This window comes from Vulpes lagopus, chromosome 23, assembly GCF_018345385.1.
Source record: "Vulpes lagopus strain Blue_001 chromosome 23, ASM1834538v1, whole genome shotgun sequence".
In the NCBI taxonomy this organism is placed as follows: Eukaryota; Metazoa; Chordata; class Mammalia; order Carnivora; family Canidae; genus Vulpes; species Vulpes lagopus.
In genome coordinates this window covers 5,567,391-5,591,132 of record NC_054846.1, presented here as the reverse complement: position 1 = coordinate 5,591,132, position 23,742 = coordinate 5,567,391, and the positions used below count along the sequence as shown (strand labels likewise).

At 34.7% G+C, this 23,742-nt stretch overlaps 1 protein-coding gene and 1 pseudogene across 2 annotated transcripts in view; one reads left to right on the top strand and one right to left on the bottom strand.

The window, feature by feature from the left end:
* FSTL5 (follistatin like 5) overlaps positions 1-23,116 on the bottom strand; it is a 679,148-nt gene extending 656,032 nt beyond the window's left edge. For both annotated transcript variants that reach the window (XM_041737850.1, XM_041737852.1), the window contains exon 1: positions 23,053-23,116. The gene's annotated coding sequence lies outside the window, so the exon portion shown is untranslated. The remainder of the gene's footprint in view (positions 1-23,052) is intronic.
* LOC121480934 lies at positions 15,123-15,396 on the top strand (annotated as a pseudogene).
* Positions 23,117-23,742: the final 626 nt, after the last annotated feature.

Sequence of the window (23,742 nt, the reverse complement as noted above, 5' to 3'; positions counted from 1 at the left end):
ATTTTTCTATGTTGGCTATAAGTCAATAGCTATCATCATCATTCTCCCATAAAAAAATAATAAAAACTGGTGGAAAATTTCTACATAATGAATAATTATAAAACATGTCCCCAAATATTAACATGAATTATGAAAAAAAATCCACGTATAGGGGCACCTGGGTCGCTGGGTTGGTTAAGAGACTGATTCTTGATTTCATCTCAGGTCATGACCTTATTTAGTGTGGGGAGATCGAGCTCCATGTCCATCTCTATGCTCAGCACAGACTGTGCTTGAGATTCTCTCCCTTCTCTGCCTTGGCCCATTTCTCCCCACTCACATGCTCCAACTCTCTCAATTAAATAAATAAATAAATAAATCCATGTATAAGTGGACCCATTCATCTCAAACTCATGTTATTCAAGGGTCGATTCTACATACATACATAGTAGATATAAATATAAATAAATATAACATAAGCCTTCTCTCTCTTAAATGTATTAAGTAACCCATGCAGTTCAACAATCTAGCTCCAATCTAAATATGAAGCAGTTTTTTGATAAATCATAGTGTACTGGAAAGAATACTTCAGTTATAGAAACTTCAATTAAGTAATTAACTATATTAATTAATTTGATTAGTATGTATTATAACAGCACATTTACAGATTAAAGATCATTGATACTAATACTAAAGCTTATCTTATACAATTCTCTTGATTAAATTTCAGATAACATGATAAAAACTCTTAGCAAACTAAGAATAGATGGAAACTACTTAACCTAAAAAAAGACATCTAATTTTTAAAAATATTTTTAAAAATACTCATTGAAATAATCCTTAGTAAGATCAGCAATCAGAAATTACTTGTTATTATCAAATATATTAAGAATTGTACTGGAATCCTAGTCAATGCAATTAAAAAGTAAAAATAAAATAAATAAATAAATAAAAATTTAAAATTAAATTTTTTTAAAAAAGTAAAAATAAAATAAAACATATAATTGGAAAGTTAAGTCAAAACTCTATTTTTAATTATGTGCCTGTCTATATAGAAGCTAACAAATGAATTTTTATTATTAGAATAAATAAGCATTGCTGAACCAAAAGAAAAAGTCCACATGCAACATACAATTACAAATCTTTAGGCCACAACATTCAGTTAGAAAATGTATTTTTCTTCTAAATTAACATTTAGAGTAGCAATAAAAAATAAAGTTCTTTACAGAATTCAAATATTTTACTGAAATACTTAAAGTAAGGAGATGGTAACAGTGATTATATTTTGGAAAGAATTCTCTACCATTAATATACCAATATTCCTCAAACTGAGCTATAGAATCAGTGCATTTCCAATGAAAATCCAAATGGGGTTCTTTATGGAACTTGATAAGCCGATTTTAAATTGCATATGGAAATAAAAAGAACCAAGACATGTCATGGATAGTAGCACATGATGAAAAAGTTTGAAGGGTGAAGTTACGGACAATAACAAATCATATAATAGTCTAGGCATACTGAAGACTAAAAACTGAACAATGTGTTTAGTAATAGGCAGGAGATTGCTGACCTTGACTGGAATAGATTTCAGAGAGGATACATTTAGAGAGAGAAATTTGATAGAGTGGTAGGGATTTATAGGAATTTTGCCACAAAACAAGGGAGAGAAAAGGAATGAAGGATAATCACAGATAATCAAAAATGTTTTTGCTCGTTTGATGATTTTAAAGATGGGAAAAACTACCTTGCTCTTTTATGCTGATAAAAATAATCCAGTAAGGCAGAAATAATTGATGAGGCTGAAAGAGTGAGGAGAATCCTTAGAGCAATGTCCTTGAGTAGCTAAGAGAAGACATGATACAGTAATTGAGATGTTCCAAAGTTTTTTTTTAAGTAGAAAATGAAAAATCAAGCTTTATCATTCATATGCATCATACCTGTGTGAACTTTATTTTGACTTCTGTCAATTATTAATAACGTAACTTTAGCCAAATTATTTAAACCTCTCTTTACCTCAGCTTTCACCTGTGCGATCGTACCATCTTATGAGGCTGTTGTACGAATTAAATAAGACAATGTATACATAACACCTAATACTCTGCCTTGACACACATTAGGCTCTTAAATAATGACAACTATTAGTATTCTGATTTTTAATGAGAAAAATCAACTACACCATCCTTGAAATATTTCTGTTACAATCAGTTAAAGTCCCAAATGCAATGTCAATAGCTGCTTAGCAGTTTCTTAAAACTAGCTATATTCTGCTAAAAACAACAACAAAACAACAACAACAACACAACAACACCATGCACACTGATACCCGATGATAGGTAACATTAGAAATATTTACTCAAACAACACCTACACTTGTCATAAGTAACCATCTGCAATTTATATTTAATTGGGTCATTTTATTTCCAGTATAAGACATTAAGTTACAATGACCCAAAAAAAATCCACTTTTAAAAGTTATTAACCACAGCTTGATTTGTAGTAAGGCATTAGTACATGCTTTATAAATGTAAATCAAATTAAATTTGATTTTTTTATTTTAAAATTTTAATTATGAGCTCACATTATTACCTGGCAGTGCTCCTTATAAATATTAGAGCAGATGATTCTTTTTCAAGATCATAATTTGTACCAAAGACAATCTTATACATATTTAGTGGTCAAATAGCCATTAATGCTCCTTCTTAATTGCATATAATTGGCATTACTAATTTAAATGCCTAAAGCATATTATTTTCTTTCCATTTTTCTCTTCTTATTCCGTTTCTTGGCTTTCATGGTTATTATAAATTGCATAGTTTTTGAGTGCCTGAACTTTAAATCACCATATACACCTTAAAAGACTAAGACTTAGAATCTCAAATACCAACAGCTGATGTTAACCTGACTTCAAAAATACACACACACACACACACACACACACAAACAAATGCACACACATAAATACACAGAGAAGCTTGCTTTTCAGTTTCTAAGCAGAAATTTTCTATTCTAAAGTTTTTTGTTTTCTTTCAAGATCACACAATTGGTGTATGACCATTACTGTTCTCACAATATCTGCATATTTCAGAGTCAAAAATTTACTGAGAAAATTCAAGACTTTGAAATTACCGGGTGTTGACCCAGTTTGGGAAGTTCCATACTTATGTCAAAAACAGAACCTGCTGACAGAGTTCAAAGCTTCAGTTACTGGATTTCTAATGCAATGAAATGCAGTGAAGGGCCTTCCTTAGCCTCAGTGGGGTAAAGGGCTTGCCTAGTGACTGGTCTGCAGGGGATAAACAAAACGTATTCTAATGTGATCCAAAGTTAATGAACTTTCAAGCATGCACGAAAGGAAGAAAATTCAAATGCACACATCAGTGATTTATATAGCTATAACTTAATTATTTGGGAGGAATTTCCATTTGTGTTATATGTTCTATTATCGATGTAACTCAATTGGATTGCCTTCTTATATTTGCATTTTAATGCACTAAAAGGATTTAATTTGAACTTTTCTCCCATAAGGCTATTCCAAATGGAAATTTATTTCCACGTTACTATTTGAGCTGTATTCCATTCATTACAATCAAACATGTCAGAGTATACTATGTTGCATACAATCACTCAGCCTGTGTGATTAGTATGGAATCAAACTCAACTTAATTTTTTAAATAACTTTGTCAGTTCTGGAAAATGACACCAATTCAAAGCTGTGCTTCATCATGATGAGGTTGTAAACATCAAGAACATCATGGTTATTTTGAAAATCTGATTAGACAAATATAATGATCAACAGGAAAAAAGTGAAGGCGTATTTCAAGCAACCAATACAGAAAAGCAAAAAGAACCAGGTAAAATCCGATACACCATGCACATATTAATCTTGCTTGTTAACTTTTAACTTTTTAAATCTATTTTTTGTTTTGGAATTTCCTTATAAAAATGCTTATATAAAAGTATATGTTTTAGAATGTGAAGTTAATTCCAAAGAGCAGATATCCACACAGAATTACTGTTATCACAAATTAAGAAGTGAGAATCCTCAAAAAAAAATTTTATAAAACATAAATTTCTCAATAATACAACAGCATTTTGAATAAACACATATCTAGTACCAGTACACACACACTCTCATACATACACACAAGTGCAAATCCACACAAACATGAATATTTACATATATAGTTATGCATATAAAATATTTTAAACAAGTAATGAAATCAAGTATTGTAATTATCTCAAATTCTTGATGAGTTTTAAGAAGTGAAAATCAAAATATGTATTTAGAAACATTTAGAGCAAAATGCTTATAGAATATTACCAGTACGTTATTACAGAAATAAAAGTTTATTTTTAAAATGTCTTTAAAAATTCAAGTTTATAGAGGTTTCTATATAGCATTTATAGTCTAGATTGTCAAAATCACACAACAATCAACTCCAAATATCACAAACCTATTTGTTTTTCAAAGTGAATGTTTGCCTATGCTATATATCCATTGATAGTTGGCAGGGAAGAAGCCTTTTTGTGTAATTATTTTTAAAAACTGACATGAGGAAGAGTGCCCCATCTTATGACACCGTCATCTCAACATGAGCATCAGGATATGCCATTGGAAGGGATGAAAACATAGGGAATCTGGCACCTGCTCTTAAATATTGCCAGCTAGGAATTCTCCTGTTCAATCTACTCCCTTTTCACTGCCCAAACCAGTCACAGGACAACACCTAACTTCAAGAGGATGAGACAGTGTAATCTCTCTATATGCTCAGATAGTAAAGAGAACTTAAAAACTGGTGAGAAATGATCATTTCTACAATACTTCAAGATCTTTTTTCTTTTTTTAGGCAAACTGAACCTGTAATGTGGAACTTGAACTCATGACCCCAAGATCAAGAGATGCATGCTCCACCAATAGAGCCAGCCAGGTGCCTCTTGGCCCTTTTACATTATAAACCTTAAAATAACCTAATGTGTATTATGATTCTTTTTTTTTTAAGATTTTATTTATCTATGAGAGAAACACACACACACAGAGAGAGAGAGAGAGAGAGAGAGAGGCAGAGACAGGCAGAGGGAGAAGCAGGCTCCATGCAGGGAGCCCAACAAGGGACTTGATCCCAGGTCTCCAGGATCACGCCCTGGGCCGAAGGTGGCGCTAAACCGCTGAGCCACCCAGGCTGCCCTGTATTATGATTCTTAAAGGCTGGTGAGACTATACTGCATTTCTGAACTTTCTGAAAAAGTAATTTTTTAAAAGATTTATTTATTTATTTGTTTTGGAGAGAGATAGAGAGTAAGCATGGGGTTAGGAGCAAAGGGAGAGGGAAACTCAGACTGCACTAAGCGGGGAGCCAGAAGTGAGGTTCAATCTCAGGATCCTTAGTCACCATCTGTTTGGTATATGTGCTGCCGAAGCGAACACAGTCACCATCTGTTTGGAATCCAAGAGTCCGGCTTAACAAACTGCCACCCAGGCGCCCCTGCAAAAGTCATCTCTTACGTGCTATATTTTTGCACTAAATTTCTGTGAACATACACTGAAATAGTAATTTATGCTCTATTTTAACTTAGAGATAAACTAAAAATATGTCACAATCGCACTATACTGATTAGAGTTTTGATTTTTTTGTTACTGAAATATACATCAAAGTGTAATAATTTCTTATTCATATAGCACAATAGTGAAGGAAATAATAATGGTTTTCTGGAACCCAGACCTTAACCCATTAAGCACCCAATGTTATTTTCTTTCTTACACTCGAATGGGGATTATCTGTGTATCTTTATCATCCCTAACTCTGTCTCTGTGTCTCTTTCTATAGTCAAACTATCTATTTATCTATCATCAAATACCTAAAGAATAGTTCCTCTTTAGTTGAAGTAACTGTAAAGTTTTGGGGTGGATCTATTCTACCTGAAGAATTAAATGTAGAATTTCCTTTCTAGAGTAAATTCCTTAATAATGACATTGTCATAATTTCTATGCTCCTTATGAAGAGGAGTAAAAAAATATGTTCAAATCTGTGATTTTCTATATACCATAAATTACTAACTACCCATAAAATAAATCACTGTATCTATAGCTAAAATAGCCTTCTTTTCACATTACCTTAATGTCTTGCTCATTTTATAAGTTTTAGGTTCACAGAAAAGTTGCAAAGATAGTACATCTCCCATGCTAGATAGTAACTGTGTACCCAGACATTTGATCCCCTATTGTAAACGTCTTATGTTAATATAATACATTTGTCACAATTAATAAACCAAAACAAATACATTACTACCAACTAAAGTTAATAAAGTTCATACTTTATTCTGATTTCTTTAGTTTCACCTCATGTCCTGTTTTTCCCCAAAAAATCATCGAGGACATCACATTACATTTCGTTATTACGTTTCTATAGGCCCTTCTTAATTGGGATCTCAGCTAATTTTCTAACTTTCACTTTTTCAAAATTTTGTAAATATTCTTACCTGGTAATTAGTTTCTAAACTTAGCTTTTTAGGTCACTCCCCTTCAGTTAACGTTGAAATGTTGCTTTTCAAATAATACCAGTAAAGTCCAACATCAAAGAGCATTTCACAAGAAGCTGTTTTCATAACAACAGGTAAAAATTGGATTTAAAAACTATGGTAGTTCTTTGATCTTGGTTTTTCCAAGTGTGTCCTATAATAAAAGTTGTAAGATTTCTTTGTAGTCCAGAACTATGAATTTACTCAATTGTTGTGAGAAAATACAAAATAGAGTGATAAATTGAAATTGGATTCACATTTTTGTGCAGCATTTAAGTTAAAATTTTACTGAATTCACTATCTTTTCTCCGAGGAGGTTTTCTAGAAGAATTTTTATTGTTTGTACTGTTTCCTTAGTTTGTCTGTTTTTTCATTTGTATTTACAAAATTTATTTTCTAACTCTGTAGACCACTTAGGTAAATGACAGGCATTTGTACCTGTGTGACAGACTCACCCTCATTACCTAAATCCCAGTCTGAATTATCTAGAACATGGCAGATTACTGGACAATATTTAGCTAAATTTGATATCTAAAATTTATAAATAAATACTTAAAAGTTGGGGCTATCAGAACTTTACCATATTAGATGAGTTTGTGAAAGACTGTTACATATTATTTAGACAATCCTTCCCTTTGATGAACATAATTAGTCTATCATTTAAAAATCCTCATACACAATTCAAAATAAATGAGATAAAATGCCCTATTAGTATATTTTAGTGTGATAATTATTGTGTCATACTAAATGGCTTTTATTTTATGTCTCAGATTTGGATCTCCATTGGGTTTTCAACCATTATATTTAGTATATGCATGATTCCAGTGGATCTTCAGCTTTTAACACATCAACATAATGCTTCATTGAAAATGTACTTATGGACTTATTAGTAAGTATAAGAATTCCAAATAATTTGAGGGTTTTAGAAGATATATATAAATATATATAAAATACAATATAAATATAGGATACTATTTATTTCAAGGTAAACATGATTAAAGTTAGTGTTCACTGTCCATAATAAATCATTATGTATATAGTTCACCCCCAAGCCCCAAAGAGATAATCACTTTTATCTTAAACATGTAAAAGTATTCCACAAGGTAGCCAAAAAATTATATGAAATTTCTTAAAATCCGTGTGATTTAGTACAACACTTTGGCTTTCTGAGTCAGGCATTATTAACTTGCATTTCTAAAGGAATGACTACCAAACCACTGTACAAATGAATACAATTTATATAATATGAAATTCTAAGAGCTATAAGGACTACAAGGGGTAAACACTTAAGAAGAACCACATGTATTACCCAGCCTGAAAAGCATATACATTAAACAAATGTTTGACATTACTCTACCTACATTTGTATCAGGAAAAATACTGCAAATTCAAAACCAAAATCTTTTGTTTGTACCATTCACCATATGATTACAGGTATGAGGCTCATAAATAGAGTTTTAGCATTCAAAAGTTATTACAATAACAATTCTCCTCCCAAAATAAAATGTCTGAAAGTATCTTGTTCAGGATTATACACAAAAATCAGAAAGCGTGCAATGACTGGAATGAAACCAATACACAACTGAGTCTAATCCCAATTAAAATGAAATGCCTTAATCTTTGTTTACTCATTATTAAATTAAATGATAATAAAGATTCCTCCCACTGAAAAGTCAATGTAGATTCAGTTAATTTTTTTATATATTTTATATACATTGGTATAGATACACATATATTTAATTTTTATTAGAAAAATAAGACAATTTTTAAAATATAATTCCTGTAAAAACATCACCTTATGATTTTATTTAGTTTGTAATTGTCTCAAAATTATGTCTAGTCTGACATTTTTCTAAGATACCCCAGAAACCACAAGTTCTGATATTCCATCATTTAGTGATAAGACTTGAATGAAAAAAGATAAGACTGCATTAATAAATTTAGTTTTATTTTCCTCTAAATTAAAAAAAGTTTTAATTCATGGTACTTTTGCTTTCACAAAATTGTAGAATTTCTTAATTAAAAAATAATGAATAATCAAGATTGCATTAGAATACTATAGTTTCATTTTGAATCTTATGCAGTCAAGACATGAGTCACTGAAGAAATCTTATGTACTTGAGAAACTCAAGTGCTTTCTAGAAAATCTTGCTGGGCCTAATGTATTTTTATTTGAGACTTTAGACATCAAAAAAATCAGCTTGCATGAGAAATATGACACTAAAATTATAGAATTCTTAATATATAGTCACAGAGCATTGAGTCCTTTGAGCCTGGAAAGTCCATGCGTGACCCTGTCTGTGACAGTGTGGCCTTTAACCTCCCAAAAGCCTTTGGCTCAGCCTTGGTTCTACCTTAAAAGGTCTTGTAATGCTTTAGTGACATTATTTAAATGGTGTCCAAAATCAGGCTTGAAAAAAAACAAAAAACAAAAAACAAAAACAAAATCAGGCTTGAGGACCAATAATTGCTCAATAAATGATAAAATAATAATGACAAATATTATTATTTTATCATTTATTTCTTCATATAATTCAATTTTTAATTGATTTTATAAAATCGAGTTAAGATTCTTTTAGATTTATGGCCAAAGAACATACAGAGAAAATTTACAGAAAACTTACTTTAAAAAACATTAAAACATCATATTCACTAATAAAGAAATGTAAATAAAAATCCAGTAAGTAGGGCAGCCCAGGTGGCTCAGCAGTTTAGCGCCACCTTCAGCCCAGGGCCTGGTCCTAGAGACGTGGAATCAAGTCCCATGCCGGGCTCCCTGCATGAAGCCTCCTTCTCCCTCTGTCTGCATCTCTCTCTCTTTCTTTCTCTCTCTCTCTGTGTCTCTCGTGAATAAATAAATAAAATCTTTAAAAAAATCCAGTAAGTATAATTTTCACTATTATATTAACAAAATCATAAAATGCAACACTATAACCAAATATCTCAAACATCACTAGCCTAAATCAATTTTAATCATTATAAAATAATGCAACAATAGCCATTTCTAAACTTAAGTATGATCAGGTGATTTTCCCAAATAGTTCAACTTCTAGTGAAATTTTAAAATAACAACAAAAGCTTTGAATGGATTTCAATTTTTTTTTTTTAATTTTTATTTATTTATGATAGTCACAGAGAGAGAGGCGCAGAGACACAGGCAGAGGGAGAAGCAGGCTCCACGCACCGGGAGCCTGATGTGGGATTCGATCCCGGGTCTCCAGGATCGTTTGAATGGATTTCAAATATACCTTTTAAAAGTTTGTAGATCCTCAACATTCATAGGAAAACTGCATGCCAAACAATAAATAATAATATGTATATTTTACTAAAATGCAACTTTATTATGATCTCAAGAAATCACATATGTTGCTATAAAATTTAAATGTCCTCTGGAAAAATGGCAACTGATTCCAAAAACTGTCATTATGCAAGAAAAGAATCTATTAACTTATCATTAAGTCAAGACTGACTAATACTATCACACTGAGACTATGTTAAGAAGCTATTAGTAATAAAATTTTCCTTCCTCTTTAAAGAATGCTGCTATGTAATTGCCCATTATTACAGCATGGTAGGATTTCAATTGAATCTTTTGGATGTATTTATACTCTCAGATGCAGAAAAAAAATATTTTATTTTGAAAAAGTGTTTTAAATTATCAAGTTTTCTATTTTCAGCAAAACTTTGGAAAATTGTGGAGCAAAGTCCCAACCAAAAACAACCTGAGAGTTGGTACTTTCAAATTTATGAAATATATAGATACGAGACCTGGCTCTCTATATGAAGTTGCCAAAGGAAAACATCAGATCTGCTTAGGAGTTTCTGAGAATGGATGCCCTTTATTCTGTTCGAGTTTTTCAAAGTTTAGAAGGAAGCTGCACAGGTCCTGGATAGTACACAAACCTATGTTTAAGTCCAGTGTTTAGCTAACTAGTAACATTTTAGGATAAGGCCCAACTTATTCTCAAGACTATCAAAGATTTAATTTAAGCCAACTAATGCTATATAGAAGTCCCCCAGGGATCCCTGGGTGGCGCAGCGGTTTGGCGCCTGCCTTTGGCCCAGGGCGCGATCCTGGAGACCCGGGATCGAATCCCACATCAGGCTCCCGGCGCATGGAGCCTGCTTCTCCCTCTGCCTGTGTCTCTGCCTCTCTCTCTTTCTCTCTGTATGACTATCATAAATAAATAAAATTTAAAAAAAAAAAAAAAAAAGAAAGAAAGAAGTCCCCGAATGCTAGGCACCTAGTGGTCATGTTCTCTTTTCTTGATTAGACCCTGTGCTAACATCTAAAAACTGGGGCAGGAAAGCCTCGGTTCACAGAGTGAGATCTTCATAGTGTCTCAACAATTTATAAATCAAATCTATTTACCTTCTTAACAAATAGGACCAAAAAAAATAGGGAGAAATGGTGAGGCTTCTTGAAGTGTTAAATAACCATGAATCTGAGGACCCCTGGGTGGCTCAGCGACTTAGAGCCTGCCTTTGGCCCAGGGCGTGATCCTGGGGTCCTGGGATTGAGTCCCACATCGGGCTCCTGGCATGGAGCCTGCTTCTCCCTCTGCCTGTGTCTCTGCCTCTCTCTCTCTCTCTGTGTCTCTCAGGAATAAATAAATACAATCTCAATAAATAAATAACCATGAATTTTGCAATTTCAAAAAAGTTATGTTGCACTTAAAGATAAAGAAGACTTTTTTTTTAAGATTTTATTTATTTATTTATTTATTTATTTATTTATTTATTTATGAGAGAAAGCAGGAGAGAGAGAAAGCGCAGAGGGAGACAGAGAAGCAGATTCCCTGCTCTGCAGGCAGCCTGACTCGGGGGTAGATTCCAGGACCCTGAGATCATGACTTGAGCCAAACATAGATGCTTAACTGACTAAGCCACCCATGCTCTCTAAAGAAGACAATTTTTGAGCATAGTGATATTGAGAAAGCTAGTATCAAAATATCCTTAATGCTTTCTTGAGCTCCCTCTACTGATTTTTAGATAGTTGTTAACCTGACCGAGATGTTTAACAAAAACATATACAATTATCACGATGTCTAGTTGAATGCTAGTATCAAGAGCAGTTTTCACAGCGCGGCAAAAAATTCAACTCCAGATATTATCAATTAAATCATACTACTTGTTCACAGACAGGAAAACAAACTCAACAAAAGACTTTCCTCGTCCTCAGCCCTCAGGAGACAACAAACAGGACACTTGCCAAAAGAAAATAAACAGTCATAGGGGGAATTTATTTGAAATCTTAGTTGTCATTAATTGTAAATATGTAGACTTAAAATGCAAAGCATTTCTAGAATTTTTTCTCTTCATTTTTAAAATCTTTTTAGCTCAATTAATGATGACTTCATGAGAAATCTCATCAAAGGAAGTAATTTATGCAAAGCATTGCCACAATTTGTGCAAGTTCTTTCAAGTCTTACTTTTTTTGTAAATGCACTAACTTTTGAGATTCTGCCAAAGGACTGAGATGTTGTGCATTTAATTGTTGCACTTATTTCATAAAGTTGTGGGTGTATTTCTAGCACATTCATTTTCTTCTGCTTTTTCCTTACATGGTCCCATGATGTCACAGTTTTTAATAAACACTGGTTTCTCAAGCATGTGCACAAACCCAAAAGGCATACTAAGCATTTCTCTTTCCCTAATAATGCCATAGTGTCTAGGATAATGAATCACTTGACATAAATACCAGCTCACTGGATCATTGCCTCAAAGGAACATAGATTTTTAGAGCACTCAAGTTTTCTATGAAAGAATGTGAAGTTCTGAACAAATAAACTGTGCAATGCACAAAGAGTTTTCAGAAATTAGCTTTAAGTCCCAGAATTTAGTTACCACATCTGCTCTGTATAGTGTATTTAAAAATGAAGGAAAAATTAATCTAAATAACATTTCAGATATATTGTAGTGTTAACAAGAAAAATACAAATAAAAAGAATAATTTTCATCATGATGGGAGCCTTTTGGACTTTGTCAATAATTTGACATCAAGAATGAAAGAATTATTCTAAAGAACACATGTAAATGGCCAACATGTCCATGAAAACTTGTTCAACATCCCTAATCATCAGGGAAATGCAGATTAAAACCTTTATGAATTATCACCTCACACCTGTTAGGATGTCTATTATCAAAACAAAACAAAACAAAACAAAAACTAAAACACACAAAAAAAAACAAAAACCTAGGGTGCTTGGGTGGCTCTCTTGGTTGGTTAAGCGTCTGCCTTTGGCTCAGGTCATGATCCCAGATCATGGGCTCCGTGCTCAGTGGGGAATTTGCTTTCCCTTCTCCCTCTGCCCTCCCTCCGCTTGTGCACTCACTCTCACTCTCTGTCTCTCTCTCTGTCTCTCATAAATAAATAAAATCTTTAAAAAACCCAAAGAAACCCTGTGCATTGTTGGCAGAAATGTAAAATGGCACAGACACTATGGAAAACAGGATGGATATTCCTTAAAAATTAAAAATAGAATTATCATATGATCCACTGACCCAACTCTTTCTGGCTATTTATCCAAAAAAATTGAAAGCAGGATCTCAAGAGATACTGGCATTCCCACATTCATTGTAGCATTATTCACAACATCCACAAGTAATGTCAACTTATCAGAAACTACCTAATGGGTGCCACAGAATGCCAGAGTTGGTACCCAAGATAACCTCTACCTCAGACATCACTCATTCCTTAGTAATCTTTTACCTGTTTTACTTTTGATCATGATACTTATCAATAATAGACATGATCCTCTGCCTATATTAGTTTCTTTATTATCTATCTTTACACAGAAAGAGTAGAGTGGGAACTTTCTATCCTTCTCACTCAATCCCCAGCACCCAAAAGGGCACCTGAAATACAGTAGGCACTTAATGTTTACGGAAATAATTATTTTATGTTAAATATTATCCTAATGTTTTAAAGAAAATTACTGTTTATTAAAATCAAAAATTGAATTTTTAAAAACATTTTATTTGGGAGACAGAGCGAGAGAGAAAGAGTGAGTGAGCAGATGAGCGAGGGGAGGGGCAGAGGGAGAGGGACAAGCAGACTCCCTGTTGATCAGGGAGCCCCAAATGGGGCTTGAATCCAGGACCCCAGGATCATGCCCTGAGCCTAAGTCAGGCAGTTAACCAAATGAGTCACCCAAGCGCCCCCAAAATTGAATTTATATACTAGTTGATTTTATTTAGCTTTTATCTAAATAAAATTACCGTAAAATGTATGTAAACTTATAAAAGTTATAAGTGCAATAAAATTGTATAATAAATGTAAGGAAAAGTAGTTACCTAAATATTTACCAATTGCTAGACTAAATAAATAAGAACAAAATTATTAGTATCATAAGTGTGATATTCTTTTTAAGATGACATTCTTTTAAAATATGAAGTTTTTCTTTCAAAGTAAATATAAATAAATTTGTGGCATTTTTCTTAAATAATAAATGTAAATATCATTTTAACTTTAATTATAATTTCTATACATCTGTAAAGCTTGACACTAAATATAAATCCCTGATTTGCGTGGAAAGATTCTATGTTGCATGAAATAAGATAATAATAATAAGCCCTTTGTGTGGTTTTTCAATTCGTTGAAGACCAAAGACAAAAGATAAAATAATAAAAGCAGAATAGAAGAACAAAACCTAAAAACACTAACCAATCCATGGTCATAAACTACATGTACAAAACGCTACATAGTAGAGGCAAACACAAAAAAGAATAAACTTCAATGAGGATTATGTAACAATATGTACATGAAGTAATTTCAAACTGCGACGTTTTGCACACATGGAAGGAATTCCTAGGGTTCTTCCTTTAAAAAGAACTTAATATCAACTAGGAAGAACAATCTAAGATGCTTTAAAAGAACCAAAAGCCACATCAGACTATTCACCGCACAGTTCAGGTCATAAATGCTGGAGACCGGTGGCACAGCAATAATGCAGAAAGATTCTAGGGTTCAAGCAGAACTTGAGACAGGTATGGGAAGCAGAACTCCTACATGAATCCCAGTGACCCACACTCTTGTATAATCACCTCACCTTACGGGGAGCCAGAACCTTTAACTCACTTTTGACCAACAGAATAGGACAAAGGTGATACAGTGTCCTTACATTATGGAAAAGAGGAGAGATTTTTAAAACTTAATTAAGGTTCCAAATCAGTTGACATAAGTAAGTAAGGAGATTACTCTAGCTGGACCTGACCTAATAAGGTGAGCCCTGTAAAGCAGGTCTATAGGTCAAAAACTGAAGGAGTCAGCCAAATTCTTATCTGGCCTTGAGGACACACACAAACAAAGAAAAGTAAAAGAAAAAGAGAAAAAAATATTAACAGCCAGTGACCTTGGGGAAGGAGCCTGGGCCTCAAGTAAGAGCCCAGTCCTGGCTAAAATCTTGATATGAGATTCTGAGCAGAGGACCCAACTAGTCTGGACCCAGACTTGTGACTCATGGAAACTGTGAGATAATAAATGTTTAAATTACTGAGGTTATGGTAATTTTTATACAGTAGTAGAGAACACATACATACATGTGAAAAAAAATATACATCTTGGTGACACTGACATGACCTTAATTGCAACAAGCTCTCTGGGCTTGGACCTAGTTTGCGGCAACATGGCTAAATGCACCAAGAAGATCAGAATCACGGGTAAATACAAGACTGCTGATGGTGCCTCCCTCAGGAAAATGGTGAAGCAGACTGAAATAAGCCAGCACACTAAGTACACTCGCTTCTTCTGTGGCAAAACCAGATGAAAAGATGAGCTGTGGGCACCTGGCATTGAGGCTCCTGCATGAAAACCACAGCCAGGGGATCTGGACCTGCACCACTACGGCCATCACAGTAAAGCTGGCCATCAGAAGACTGAAGCAGTTAAAATATCAGTAGAAGTTCTACCATTTGAAACATCGCTAGCGTATAGTAAGTGGGTTAATTAATGTAATAAAAAATAATTGTTGGGCAGCCGGGTGGCTCAGCTGTTTGACTCCACCTTCAGCCCAGGCTGTGATCCTGGAGACTCAGAATCGAGCCCCACGTCATGCTCCCTGTATGGGAGGGGCTTCTCCCTCTGCCTGTGTCTCTGCCTCTCTCTCTGTCTCTCTCTGCGTCAATCATGAATAAATAAATAAAATCTTTAAAAAATAATAATTGCAACAAAAACAAGAGCCCGTGAAAAGCACATATGAGCACAATGTGCTCTTCTATTATGAAAAAACTTGTCTAGAAATTGAAGAGTGAGATGCAAGTGGAGATTCTTGAAAACGCAACAGTCCAGACAGGGCACTGATTTTGTATTGAGGGAAGAAATCATACTTCATATTTTGATCCATCTCTGTTTTTACATAAGTGCATTGCACACACGAGAAAACTGAAAATCAGATTGATTACTTGTAGGCTACAAAACCAAAAACAAGAACTAGTAGAGAATTTCAACTTAATATAGTAAAAATTAGAGATCCACTGATGATTTCTGAAGGACACAGTGACATTTAAAAGCTTAGTTTAACTGAGAGGAATCTAGAAGAGGTATGAAGTCTGTATCAGCAGAACATAATGATGATGATCATGCAGCTGGTTTCAGACATAGCTTGATCTGAGTCCCAACTCTGTGGGCAACATAACTCCTTAAGCTCTGATATTTCACTATCTACCTCATAGGGTGCTATGCATATAGAATATGATAACGTTTATAAATACTTAACATATTACATGGCATAGTATGAATTACCAAAATGTTTACTTGCTATAAGTATCATTAATTATCACTGCAGGAAGAAACAAGAATCAAGGAGATCACTGTAGAAAGTGTCAAAATAATTCTGATTGAGATGAGAGAGTGTGGGTCAAGGTAAAAGTGATAAGATGGGGGCACAAAAAATAGGGAAATAGATAAATCTATATTACAAAGGGAAGAATGTTAGAACTTGGGGACTCACTGCATATAGTATGGTAAGAATGATGTAAGTTCAAAACACCTCTGAAATTTTCAGACTGCGGTCAATAGAAAAGTGTGTCATTAACTGGCAGGCGAAAAATGAGGATGGGGGATCATGGGACCATATTAGGGATGAGGTGATGAGTCCATGGCATTTGTGCTGTCATCATGAAATCAGAATTAAAATGTCCATCAGACCTTTGTAAATACATTAATAGAGTTCAAATCTGGGCCAGCGCTTGTATATTCGGAAGATATCTGTGAAGAGAGAATAATTGTAGCTGTGGGAGTGAATGGACTTCCTGTAGGGCTCCACAGAGCATGAGGAACAGTGAGTCAAATGAATGGTATAAAAAATGGTGCAGAAATTTCAAGATTAAAAACTTGTATACCAGGCATCATTTTAAAAGTAAAACACTGATACTGCTAACCAATATGCAAAGTACTTAATAAGAGCCCTATAATCTTTCACTTTTAAGTTAACTTCCTCTATAAATCAAACTTTTCTATCTCCTTTGGGATCCATTTAATAAGGACAACTCCAAACTTGGATAATGAGGATTCATTGGGGAATCTGATGCAACTCTGGGGCTCACCTGGGAACTGTTTTATAATTACTGCCAACAGTACTCACCTCCTCTCCTACTCAGTGAGCTTAATTCTACACGAAAACAAAGAGCTTTGAAAACAAAGAGCATCAGCTAGTGGTCAGTATTTCCCTTCAGGCCTCAAACAGAATAAAAAACAATAAATGAAGCATTTACTGTTTCCTAAGTGTTCAAGAGACCACTTAGACTACCTCTTTCTGTACTGTGCTTCAAAACTACTCACTTTATTTTGATGGCCTTATTTCATCTCACAGATCATTTGGAATATTAGTAGCTAACTAGTCTGAAGATTTAAATGGGACTAATGGTTGATAACACAAGTGGCAATTGCTTGAAGTGGGCTGAAGTTCAAGATGTATTTGTATTTGATATTCAGTAGGATGTTTTTGTGGGAGTGAGGAGAAACCTAGAACTCTTAGGACACAATAACTCTTCTACTGTTCTTATGCTATTTAACATAGAAAGGGAAATATTGTCTGTTCCTACTATTATTAATGGTCTACGAGATGGAATAATGTAGCACATTTCTAATGTTAAATACAAAGGAAAAACTTCTTAAAACCTTTGGTATTGTGCACTCTAGAGTGTGTATACTAAGGAATAAATGCCATGAAATTATTTCCATATAATTTAATAATTAAAGGAAAGACTTGGGGAAAGGAGGTAGAGGAGGCATTCACATAGAGTAAAGAAAGTTTAACAGAAAATGGGTAGCTTTAAATAAGACACATCCAGTTGAAAACCTGATCTAAATAGAGTTGCTGGAAGTGCACAGTGTAGCTACAAGAGAGGTGAGTTGGGTATGATTGCCTAATCCACCTATTCCTAGTGGTGTGGCCACACTCTAGAGAGGTGTATAACTTTGATCTGAGGGTCAACTTTCTTATATCTAAAATTAAAATAATGATTTTTTTCACAGTTTTCACAAATGTTAGACTTAATGTAAATAAAATGGCCTAATAGGAGTAAAATATGTATGTATATAACACTTTGAATGGTATCTCCTTCTGTCTTCTTCTTGTTTAAGTAAATCCAGGATCAAAGACCTTATGCTCAAATATCAATAGGTAATTTACAGTGAGACAGCAAATGTGTTTAGTAGCAAATCACCTTCTTTCTTTCTTTGGAAAGATGAATGGGACCTCCCCTCCTTAATCCTAGAGGAGGCAGTTCAGAGTCTGGTTGATGTCAGGATCACAGCAATTACTGTAGCTTTGAGAAAAGGGGGCACATATCTACAGAGTACATGGGGACATTTGCCACTTCATGTTAGTAAAAATATCTGAGGGTTTTAGAAATTAGAAAAAATAACGTCTTGGTGGTCATAGAACACTATCTAAGTGGAAGTGGCCCAATCATGAAAGGCAAATTATTTCCATTTCATCACCATCTTTGTGGAACATAGTTCAGGCTTGTATGTTTTAATTGCTATTGTATGTGTATGTTTTAATTGCTACCTTAGTGCTACTTATACAGAAAAAGATATATATATATCACTAAAGTAAGTTTCCCTTGACTGTCAATTACAATGGATATATTTAAATAAAACTGAACAAGAAAAGTATTTTCAAATCTTTTGCATTGTGTTTTAAAATTGCTAGCAGTGCCATGAACCAGTTACGAGTTGGAATAATATTCTCTGTATTGACATGCAAATGAACTCACTAAGCAACTACTTTGCTTTAGAGATTTACATAATTTGATACCAAAAGCCACATTAAATTAATATTAATTACTTGGTTTTAAAGCAAGAAAGTTCAGAGTTAAGGCTGATCCTCTTCCCACATTTTACCACATCTATGCATGAAAACACTGATATACAAAGAATAAAAACATCTTAGGTATAGGGATATCCAGGCTCTATTCCTTAGAAGTGCATGGCTTATTACACAAAGATGTATAGGAAATAAACCTGATATATCTCTTTTAGAGATAGAAACTTTCATATCCTTTACCAGCACTCATTTTTTCAGAATCAGTGTGGTGCCATAAACTCTTCATTATGTACACATCCATTCTTGACAAATTTTCATTTCCAATTGTCCCTTTCCTTGCCAATCACAGCATGAGAGCTTATGAATGACATTTTCATGGCAAAAAATTGGTGTGTGCTAAAGCATAACAACCTAAATTAAACTAAGAATAACAAAAAAACACATTTGTCATTAAAAATTACATACTGTATTACAGCTTATTATGTAAATTAGTTTTGTATTAAGTAGCATGTTGAATTTGCATGTTCAAGATCATTCTCATTGCATGTTTATGGTAGAGTATAATTTACTGAGAAATATATATGTGTATACACACACACATGATGTACACACATACACATTCCTTAGATCATATACTGAAACTACTGTTTAATTCTTTCTCTTTAAAAAAAATATCAAGACATTGGAATTCTGAATTTATTAAAAACACTATCTTATCTATTATAATAATATTAACTTCCTCAATACCATAGTGATTAAAGCACAAAGGGACCAATTGTTTTGTTGTATGGTAGGGTGATCAATTTAATGGGAAAATTAGGATTTTCCACAAGGGACCCTACGGTTCACCTTAACTAGACTTAACTATGCCCAAAGGACATAGAAGGTGTTGAAGCAGAAGGTGATTAAGTCTGTTTGGTAAGATAATTGGTCACATGGCTGTTATGGTAATGTTAATAACAGGAAATACTTTTTCTGATCTATTCATAAGAGTCTTTAGAACTTCATAATATATTAAGTTATAAAAATATTAGAGTTATTGTGGAATTTGGGGCAGAACTAATTGAAAGATATTATTGAAGGTGTTTTGGTTGGTCTCTTTAATAAATGAGGATTAAACATGAAAAATGGGGATCCCTGGGTGTCTCAGTGGTTTAACGCCTGCCTTTGGCCCAGGGTGTGATCCTGAAGTCCTGGAATCGAGTCCCACAACAGGTTCCTGCATGGAGCCCGCTTCTCCCTCTGCCTATGTCTCTGCCTCTCTCTCTCTCTCTCTCTCTTTTTCTCTCTCTGTCTCTAATGAATAAATAAAATCTTTAAAAAAAATGGCCATTATCCAAAGAAAATTCTCAATTTACTTACATTATCTCTTAAGTAGAATTTTAAGTTACCTTTAACAAGTCATTCACTAAAACTTTTTAGCATACTTCAAGTTTATTATTAATTTCTTTAATTTTCTATTGTACATATTAGTAAATGAATTTTTAAAAAAGCAATGTATGGCCTTGATAATAGAAAGCCCAACTGTTTCATCTTTATCTTAGATATCACCAAGCATGCAGTTATTCATCTTATCTATAAGAAAAAAAGACATCTATCTAGCAACACCATTTTTGAAATTTTGAGATCAATGTCCTTTAAGAAACTGAGATGTCAAAAAAAAAAAAAAAGAAACTGAGATGCAATTAAGAAAGACAACTTGAGTATGTCATGTGACGTGCAATGAAATTGTTTCAATAATTTTTCTATACAAGTGGTAAAACTTCATCATCTTGAAGTAAAAAGTGCTGCATTTACTTTAGTATCTATGCCATGAAATGAATTCATGCTTTAGCAGGCTATCTATTGTTGTGGTTTTGAATATTCCTTTGAATTTCACATGGACAAGTTGTAACTCCAAAATATGGTCATTTTTTTTTGTGCAGCAAAGAATTTATGAAGGGTCACCACATTTGAATATCTTCAATAGGTGTCTTCAAAGTTGGCGATTTTATTTGATTACAGTAAGAGTTGCATTCTGCATCCAGATAGCATCCCCAAGTGCTAAATTCGGGCTTATCATGGTCATCTAATTTTACCTTGCCTCAGAACTAAGATATAAAAGTGAAATATGTAAAAAAATCAGGAAAGATGTCTCTAATATTTTAAATTTGCAATTTCATTGAATCTACCTTACAAGTTTAATGACTGCCAATAGCATATTTTGATTTTAGTGTTTAACATCTCATTGTGACAACACTAAACTTAATTTGAAAGAATTCCAGATACTAGTAGTTCAGGGGAACTGCTTATACTCAAACAAAGACATACATCTTGGAAAACTTTATGCAGAAAGAAGTGAATCAGATACTGAAATACATTTAGGTGAGTATAGTGTTTATTTCTATTATTGCTTTCCAGTAAGTTATAAAATTAAAATATATATTGATGTTTCAGTAAAGAAAAGAAAACTGAAACTAAAAGAAGCCATAGTCCTGTTTGAAATTCCATAGTATGAGTGTTTATACCCGTATGATTAGTTTTAAAAAGAAAATTTCAAAGTGTATAAAAAAATCATTATTCTATATTAATGTAAAGGAGGCTGTTTGGTAAATGTTTCATGTCCCAGTGTTCCATACTTCCTCCTTCGCTTCTCTACCTGTTCCCTTTTAAAAATGTGTATCAATGTTTAATATACGACCACATGACTGACAGAAATCCTACAATCTGCACTCAGGGTAAAATATGGGAACAACCTAAGGGGATTTACATTTTACCTCTAGTGTTTGCAGTAATATCCATTTCTTGGAACAATCACACTCACGCGTAGGACTATGCTGTAGATAAAATGAAAAAGCTCTACACAGAGGAATTATTTTAAATCATAAACTCTAAAGCTAAAGTTCACACTTGCAAGTGTAATGCAACTGGAGCAGAAATTTTTATAACTAAAAACATGCAAATATATAAACTTAACTTAGTGTGCTCTTTAGTTGCTGAAAAACATAGCCCTAGACTGTCGAATGATACTTAGTAAGTCTGAAACAGCTTACAGTTCACATGTTCCTATTAAGATAGGATGTCTAGTTGCAACCCGAACTCTTTCCCTGGAATGCAAACCTTCCCCTCTATATTCCCCAACTCTCATTTATCCTTAACCTGGTGCCACAAAACGACATAGATGAAAAATCACAATTCTGTGTATCAAACATCATGCATGCCTGCCAAAGTCATGAATAGCAGTAAGAAATACACAGAGCACCAGTTAACTTCTAGCATTTGATACTTGTTCACTATGAGAAGTACTGTTCAGCGGCTCTCTGTACTGAATTCTTTCTTCATACACACTCAAAACACACTGCCAGTTGACAAAAGGAGCACAGCTTCAAAAGCAAATCTCCTAAGTAGAGAAAAGCTCTCTGTTAAACATGCAAGAGGTTAAACATTGCTGAAATAGCGAGACATTTTCTCAGCCCACGCTTCCCAGTTCCATTCAATTACCAACAGCAGTAGCGACTATAATACAAGCCAATACTGTATTATTAAATCGGAGCTTCCCATTTACATCCACCTCTAACCTTAGGGGGTGGGGGGGGGATCACATTTACTAGTCAACAGCAGAACAAACAGCCCCCAACTTGGAAATACACATGACCTTGGGGCGTAGAATTCTCAGAGACTGAGTTTCACAAGTTGTATTTGGATCTACTGCAAAACAACACGTCTAAACGAACCCAACATGGTATAAACGCTCTTAACCTGACCACCTCCCCTCCAAAAACGTTAAGAGAGCTCTGCACTTTGCAGTCTATGCTATAGACATCAGAGGTAATACTGATTAATCAGACATTAGTCCACTCCAATATCTTTTTTTTTTAACACTGCATTTGTCTTAAACAACTTGTTGGCTGGCTCATTTCATGTAATTTGCTAACATATTTGGGGGCTTGCATTGAACGGTTCCTGTTTCTTGAGCCTCGCTAGAAGTGCTGCTCCACAAATATTTGCATTTAAAAAGCAGAATATAACCTGATGACATTAACTTCACAAAAAAAAAAACAAAAAACAAAAAACCACACACACACACAAAAAACCCTCAACTTCCCCTCTAGAATTCCGTGCTTAATCACCAACTGATATTCCTGCAATGATAATAATAGTAATAATTATTTAAATAACCCCTGCAATCATTGCCAAAAGTCCTGTTTCGGATTACAAAAAGCCTAACTTGCTTTCAAAATTTCGTAAGGCACTCTGCAATTCCTCCCCCATTTGTAATAATTCACAGCAATGGTATTTGTCTTACCTTATTGTAAGAGTCAAAAAAATAAAAAGTCTCCCAGAAAGATTCCTACACGGTGGGGATCTATAGATCACAATAATAATAATAATAGTTTTAAAAAAAAAAAAAAAAAAAAAGCAAAAAGCAAAACAACAACCCAAAAAACGTTAAAAGATGGTCTCAGCTGGGTAAAGAGGAGAAGAGTTTGGTCTAAAACTACAGGAATCTCCAAAGTCACGCTTGAACGGGCGCCCCGGTGGCTCACAGGGGACTGGCCCCCGCGCCCCGTCCACACTCCTTTGTCAAGTTGCTGCGGTCCCGGCGGGGCGGCGGGTCCGCGGGGCAGGGCGGGGCGGGGAGGGCGTCGCCTGGAGGGGGCCCGGCGGCCGCGGCCCCGGTTCAGCACCCGCAGCGCGCGGACAGCTCCTCTCGCCGCCCGCGTGTCTCCGTCGCTGGACCCGGCTGGTTCGCGCGCCTCCTCCCACGGCCGCCGCGGCTGCCACTCAACGCGGAGGCCCCGCCCCCGCCCTCTGACGTGGGTGCTTTGCATACCGGCTGGGGGCGGGGCCGGGCGAGGGGGCGGGGCCTGGGCCGCCGCTCGGGCGCTGGGCGGCGGGGGAGGAGGCGAGACCCGCGCGGGCCTGCGATGCTCGCCCCGCAGCCCTGGGGCGCCGGCGCTCCTGGGCGGCCCGAGCCGCTGCCTGGGCCCGGGCC